Source organism: Miscanthus floridulus, unplaced genomic scaffold (assembly GCF_019320115.1).
Source record: "Miscanthus floridulus cultivar M001 unplaced genomic scaffold, ASM1932011v1 os_1056_1_2, whole genome shotgun sequence".
Classification (NCBI taxonomy): domain Eukaryota; kingdom Viridiplantae; phylum Streptophyta; class Magnoliopsida; order Poales; family Poaceae; genus Miscanthus; species Miscanthus floridulus.
Window position 1 is genome coordinate 7,701 of NW_027097493.1, and position 7,700 is coordinate 15,400.

The following is a 7,700-nucleotide window of genomic DNA, read 5'->3' on the forward strand; positions in this document are numbered from 1 at the left end:
AAACTGGTTTATGACTTAGAAATTTTCTGAGTTTCCAAATAGCCCTCAAAACTGACTTGTGGGCCATTTTTGAGCATGTTGTGCACATTTTCATGAGATGGCCATAAAATAACTTTTGTTCCTTACATAATTCTCTACATCTTTGCTTTAGGTTGCTCAGACATGCAAACATCCTAAGCCACACTTTTTAAACAGTCAAACACAAGGGTTCAGGGGTCAAATTTGGTCAAACCATGACTTGGAAACCTAATTAGTCAAAGTGACCAACATGAACAATGTTCCAAAAGACATTCTATGTGTAACTAAGTTACTTACAAGCATTTCTAGCCACACCATGCATTGGTCACACAAGAATCAAGCATCACATGTATTGAAACAATGAAAAACACAAGAAATGTTGCAATGTTTCATAGTCATGTTTCACATGTTTCATGATCTTGTTGCATAGTATTAACTAATCTTGTTTCACTAAGGGAGTGGCACATGTTGCACTTAAGTGTTGCACACTTTACATTTCATAAAAGAACAACACACATGAAATATACAAAACGTTGCAGTGTTTCGAAATTATGTTTCATGTGCTATAAGTTCACGAAGGGATGCATGATGCTCATGTTCATGAAATGCAGTGCAAATGTGGAAGCCAAACACCAGGGGTGTTACAGCCCTCCCCCCTTATAAAAATCTCGTCCCGAGATTTGAAAAGCGTACCATTGTTGATAGAATTCCTTATAACCATCCCTCAAATAATCTTCCCTTTCCCATGCTGCATCGCGTTCACTACCCTGATTGCTCCACATGACTTTATAGAACTTGACTACCCGACTCCGAGTCACTCGCTCACGAGTGTCAATCACTCGAACCGGCTTTTCTTCAAAGGTCAAATCAGATTTTAACTCGATATCCCCCAATGGAACTATCTCTTCAGGGACGCGAAGACATTTCTTCAAATGAGATACATGAAAGACATTGAAGATAGCACTCATCTCAGGAGGTAATTGAATCTTGTACGCCACTTTACCACTTTGTCCAATGATTTCAAATGGACCAACATATCTCGGCGCAAGCTTTCGCTTCACACCAAAGCGTTGGACACTTTTCATAGGTGAGACTTTCAGATAAACGAAGTCCCCAACTTCGAATTCAATAGGTTTTCTACGTCGATCAGCATAACTTTTCTGCCTAGCTTGAGCTGCGGCCATGTGGGTTTGGATAGTACGGACTTGTTCTTCGGCTTCTTGAACAAAATCAATTCCATAATATCTCCTTTCACTAGCTTCTACCCAGTTCAACGGGGTTCTACACTTCCGGCCATACAAAGCTTCAAACGGTGCCATCTTTATGCTCTCTTGATAACTATTATTGTACGAGAATTCAGCTAGGGGTAACCATTTTTCCCATGAGCCCTTAGCCGAGATGACACAAGCTCTCAACATATCTTCTAAGATTTGATTCACTCGTTCAGTTTGCCCATTGGTTTGCGGATGATAGGCAGAACTTCTTATGAGCTTAGTCCCTAATAATCCGTGTAAGTGCTCCCAAAAGCGAGCAGTGAACTGTGGTCCTCTATCTGAGACAATAGTATGAGGGATCCCATGAAGTCGGACTATCTGGTTGAAGTACAACTCCGCATAGTCAGTTGGACGAAAGTCTATGCGGACCGGAATGAAGTGTGCCGACTTGGTCAGTCGGTCAACAATTACCCAAATTGAGTTAAAATTCCTCTGAGTGGTAGGGAGTCACACTATAAAATCCATACTTATCTCTTCCCATTTCCAACCTAGAATAGAGAGTGGCTGAAGTAATCCAGCTTTCATGTGTACCGCCTTGACCCGACAACAAGTGTCACACCTAGCCACATAAGCGGCTATCTCCTTCTTCATTTTGGTCCACCAAAATCGAGGCTTTAAATCATGATACATTTTACTACTACCAGGATGAATAGATAGCTTAGAGGAATGAGCTTTGGATATGATTTGGTTTCTAAGCTCTCTATCCTTCGGAACTACCAACCTATTCTTGAACCATAACACGCCTTCCTCATCTACTCAAAAATGTTTGGTTTCTTGCTCTTTCATCTTGCGCTTGATGTGAAACACACCTGCATCTGTCTTCTGTAGCTCGATAATTCGACTCTGTAGAGTACAACTGACAGTGATGTTGTGCAGGATTGCAGGATGAAGGAGCTTTGACAAATGGACATCACTCTCAATCAATGAGTGGCAATGAGACTTTCTGCTTAAGGCATCCGCGACGACGTTTGCCTTGCCAGGGTGATAGTGCACTTGAAGGTTATAATCTTTGATCAACTCGAGCCATCTTCTCTGACGCATATTTAACTCTGGTTGAGTGAAGATGTACTTGAGACTTTTATGATCCGTGTAGATGTTGCACACATTGCCAAGTAGATAATGTCTCCAGGCCTTCAAAGCATGAACAACTGCAGCGAGTTCCAAGTCATGCGTTGGATAATTCACTTCATGCTTCCGAAGTTGGCGAGAGGTATAAGCGATGACTCTACCCTCTTGCATAAGAACACCTCCTAACCCAATACCTGATGCATCACAGAACACATCAAAAGGTTTCTCGATATCCGGTTGCGCCAAAACCGGAGCCGATGTTAGAAGAGTTCGCAGGGTATGGAAAGCCGCATCACACTCAGGAGTCCAGACAAACTTCATGTCTTTTTGCAGCAATCGAGTCATAGGCTTGGCTATTTTAGAGAAATTCGGGATGAAGCGACGATAATAGCCAGCCAACCCTAGAAAACTCCGAACCTCGTGCACCGAGATGGGAGCCTTCTAGTTCAATACTTCTTGCACCTTGGTGGGATCAACCATAATTCCACCATCGGACAACACGTGTCCAAGAAAAGGTACCTCACGAAGCCAAAATTCACATTTGCTGAACTTTGCATACAGCTGGTGTTCTCGCAATCTAGTAAGAACCACCCACAAATGTTCAACATGATCTTCTTCGTTCTCAGAATAGACCAGGATATCATCTATAAATACCACCACAAATTTGTCCAACTCGGGCATAAACACTGAATTCATCAGATACATAAAATGTGCGGGGGCATTGGTCAATCCAAAAGACATAACCAGGTACTCATATAGACCATATCTTGTAGAGAATGTGGTTTTTGGGACATCCTCAGGCCGAATTTTGATTTGATGATACCCAGATCTCAAATCAATCTTGGAAAAGACTTTTGCCTTAGACAACTGATCAAATAAGATATCTATGCGTGGCAGAGGGTACTTATTCTTGATTGTAACTGCATTCAAGGGTCTATAATCTACACACATGCGTAGAGATTGATCCTTCTTCTTCACAAAGATGGCTGGGCACCCCCACGGAGATGAACTAGGGCGGATAAGGCCTTTCTTTAGCAGTTCATTCAACTGGGTCTTAAGTTCAGCTAGTTCATTGGGAGGCATTCTATATGGCCTTCTAGAGATGGGAGCTGTACCAGGAAGCAACTCTATCTTGAATTCTACTTCTCGATCTGGGGGCAATCCAGGCAAATCATCGGGGAAAACATCCGGAAAGTCACACACGACAGGGATATCTGCCAGAGACTTTGCTTGCACCGCATTGGTCGTGCAAGAAAGATTGATGTCCTTGGGTAACTGTACTAGAAAACCCTCCAGATTGCTAGGATCTCTGAGCATAACTACCCTAGTCGACGTATCGATAAGCACTCCATGACGGCTCATCCAGTTCATTCCCAATATCACATCGATACCTAGCCCCGGTAAAATTACTAGATCAACCTGATAACTTCGCCCCTCTATCACAAATTGTACATCCCCAACTACCAGCTTGGTTGGGATAATACCACTGGCAGCCCTTATACAATAACCCTCACCCTCAACAGTATATGTTTTCTGCATAAACTTGGATGCAAATGATGGACTAATGAAGGAATGCGAAGCACCTGAATCAAATAGTACAACTGCGGGGTGTTGGTCAATCAGAAACTTACCGGCAGTCACTACCTCTCCTGAAGGAATCTCAGTAATATTAGTGTGGTTCACTTGTCCCTGACGGCCACCCTGGTAATTATTCTTCTTAGGGTAAGGGCATTCCCTTGCCCAGTGGCCTGTTTTGTTGCAGTTCCAGCACGTCATGTTGCTTGGTGGAGCCCTGAAACTGCCCTGACTAGTAGTGCCCTTGGGAAGAGCAACTGTAAATGCCTTGCGAAACCCAGTCTTGGCGGGATTCTTCTTCTGTGGTGGGCGAAACTTGGCGGCTGACGCTGGAGGACGGAATGGAGTCCTTTGTGCGACGGGAGCCTTAGATTGTGAGGCACCCGCCTCATAGGCCCTCTTACGACTTTTCGAAGCCACATATACAGCATTGTTGTTTTCTTGCGATAAAGCATCACTCACAAACTCATTAAAATGAGCACACTTGCAATTTCCCATGGTCTTCATCAGCTTGGGGCTAAGTCCCCGCTTGAAGCTTGCAATCTTCTTAGCCTCGGTGTCCACAAACTCGGTGGCGTACCTTGCAAGGTTGTTGAAAGCTTACAGGTATTCGTTCAGGCTCTTGTTTCCCTGAGTCAGCTTCATGAACTCTGTATGTTTGATCGCCATAAGACCAGGAGGAATGTAATTTCCCCTGAAAGCAGACTTGAACTGATCCCAAGTGATTTGGGCATTAGCAGGCATAGTGGACCGATGATGACTCCACCAGATGCCAGCAGGCCCATGAAGTTGGTGCGATGCATACTCAGTTTTTAGCACCTCAGTCAAGCGGAGCAGACGGAACTTCTGCTCGAGAGTATTCAACCACTCATCAGCTTGTAGAGGCTCCTCAGCCTCCTTGAAGATTGGGGGTTTCGTGTCAAGGAAATCCTTGAAATCACTGTATTGATTTGGATCCGGTCCTTGGCGTGGACCACGGCCATCACGATTCGCAATCGTACGGAGGGCCTCGGCCATAGTGCGCTGTCCTTCCACAAGCATTGCTATTAGTTCCGTTGGTGTGGGTGGTGGTGGCGGAAGATCATCATCATCACTCGCACCGGTGGAACGAGTACGAGGCATCTGCATAATGCGCAACCAGTAATTATTGATGATGTCAGCACATTGGAGAGGAACAATACAATCGTGCCAAACTGTATTTACTGACGAGAATGAAAACTTCATACAATAAACAGAGGCAATAATTCATTCTCCAATCACCACATCATCAAGTAGATTACTAGCGCCATACGCAGTGCATTCCAACAGGACAAGTTTTAAACTTCACCAATGTTACGCATCCCGAAGGGAATGAATTAAAGTACATTACCAGTATGACTGCAAAAGCTTAACTAGTGAGACTTGCTAACGAACTACTCGTCGAAGTGATTACTGTCCACATTGGAGACACCTTGGACTTCTTCTAGGTATTCCTCTCCTTCAAACTTCTTGCCGAGAGATTTCACTTTAAACTTGGGATAAGCAATTATAAGGGAGGGAGTAATGCAATATGAATGTCATGAGTGAATATGATGCATGCTCGTTCCGTACGTCTTCACAAACCTAGGAAATTTTAAGCTTTAGCGGACTATACGGTGGCATACATACGTTCTCTCAATTAGCGGTAACTAGTCGATCTACACGGTGCGTTGTTGGCGTACCTGCAGAAAAACTTCATTGCAGCCCAACCCAACAAGATATAATGCTAATTACACAAGTAGTACTAAGATACTCTCCATATATACATCCCCCGATATATATACTTCGGTATCCAAACTACCCGAGAAATGTACCCACAATTAAGTACTTTCATATATACATGTATGCAACATGTAAATACTCCAGTAACCACAACTAACTCTCTCCTAGACCGACGGTTGGACGGTCATGCTCTCGCAACTCACACTTACCTTAGCGTAGAGGCAATTGATCCATACATTACCATTCAAACGAATGGCATCCATGCAATATCACGCCGCATGGACGACGAAATAGAACAATCAATTCCCCCAGTTAGTAATTATATATAAGCCACCTAGAAGTCCTTAAGTGGGCTATAAGGATGTGATCACCAGTATACCATAAAAATTTTTATTTTTGAACACTTATATATAATTATAAGTTTGAAACCCATTTTTTTACAACAAAAGCTTTTGTTTTAAATAACCGTAAGATATGTTTAATGTTGAATCTAGCTCTGATGCCAGCTGTCACAGAACCGACCAATTTATAAGAGCACAAGTACAAAAACAATCGCCGAAACGATCAAATTCTCGAACTTGAGCCCATATAAACCCGGTAGTCAACCGAAATCTCGAAGGATTTCAAACCAACTTGCATACAACCAAGATCACAGTAATTCAACATAACATATCGTACGTTACAACATTTCGCATACGTTCGCAAATAGGTTACATCATCATAGAGTCATTGTTATTACAAAACAAGTCTTGTAAACATGCGGAAGCAAATAGTTTAACTCACACACCGAGTTCAAATACACATACTGGTTCGCTGATCACAGACCGCAAAAGCATTCAGATAAGAGAAAGGAGATCATGCCCATGATCTAGTCCTCATCACCCGCCGGGTGGAGACAATACTTGCAGAATCCCTGATATAGAAGGTCATCTGCAACAAGAGGGAATAAACCCTGAGCTACGGGAATGTACTCAGCTAGACTTACCCGTCGAAAACCAAACAAATGACACCAAGGATTATGCATAGCTTAATGTAGTGGAGCTGGCTGATACTTTCTTTTTGCAGAAAAGCATAAGTAATAATGATCAACTCTTAACCTGAACTAGCAGTGACTTTTTAGCCATTAACCTGTCATCTATATTAGCACCTGTACTAAGCAATCATTTTATTAGGGTGCAAACATTAATAACCATATCAGGTATTCATTGTGGCAACCTTATCATCATCCATTTAACCATATCGTTTAAATTAATTGAATCTACGTTGCCGCTGCTCAGTCAAGTTCTCACTATCCTGGGAGAGACGGCGATTCGAATCGATTCCTATCCAGCTGGAGGGGTATTCCTAAACACAAACCCTGCTTCCCCCGTCAGGGTCGCAACAAGTCACCTTTGGTACAATTCAGGAGTCGCGGGTCCGAACAGATCAGCATTCTCAGAGAACCACTCTGCCAAGGTTGTTCGGGACTCTAACCCGCCTTGGACTTATGCCAATGGCTCTCCGCACATCCTTACTACCTCCAGAATGTCGCCACTGCTCGCGTCCCTGGCCTGAGTCGAGCTACTAGGCTTCGCGGTCGGAACGACTTATCCGGCCAGCTAAGTGTTAGGCTGCGTTCAACATGACATGAGGACGTACAGCGTATCGGTCCTTAAACGACTCAGACGGAGTCACTATGTTCAAACCTACACAAGACCCCGCCCGGTCTTAATTCATTATTCACATGGTTCTTTTCCACGATAGCAAATATAGCCAACCGTGATCCACCTCATCCTAAAGCTCGCAGGTGACAGGAAATCACCTGACTTCTACCGCACTAAGCATGGCTAAGCATTTAACCCGTTCCTGAACTTAAATAGGATTCTAGTGCTGATATCTGGACAAGGAAGGATATATAATGCAGCAATTGGTTCCAACCAATTCCTATACTTAATGCATCATCAACAATAAAAGATACTCAATGTATTTGTAAAACATGGGAGGCTTAATATGCTCCGGGGCTTGCCTTTCAGGAACGAGGAAGGC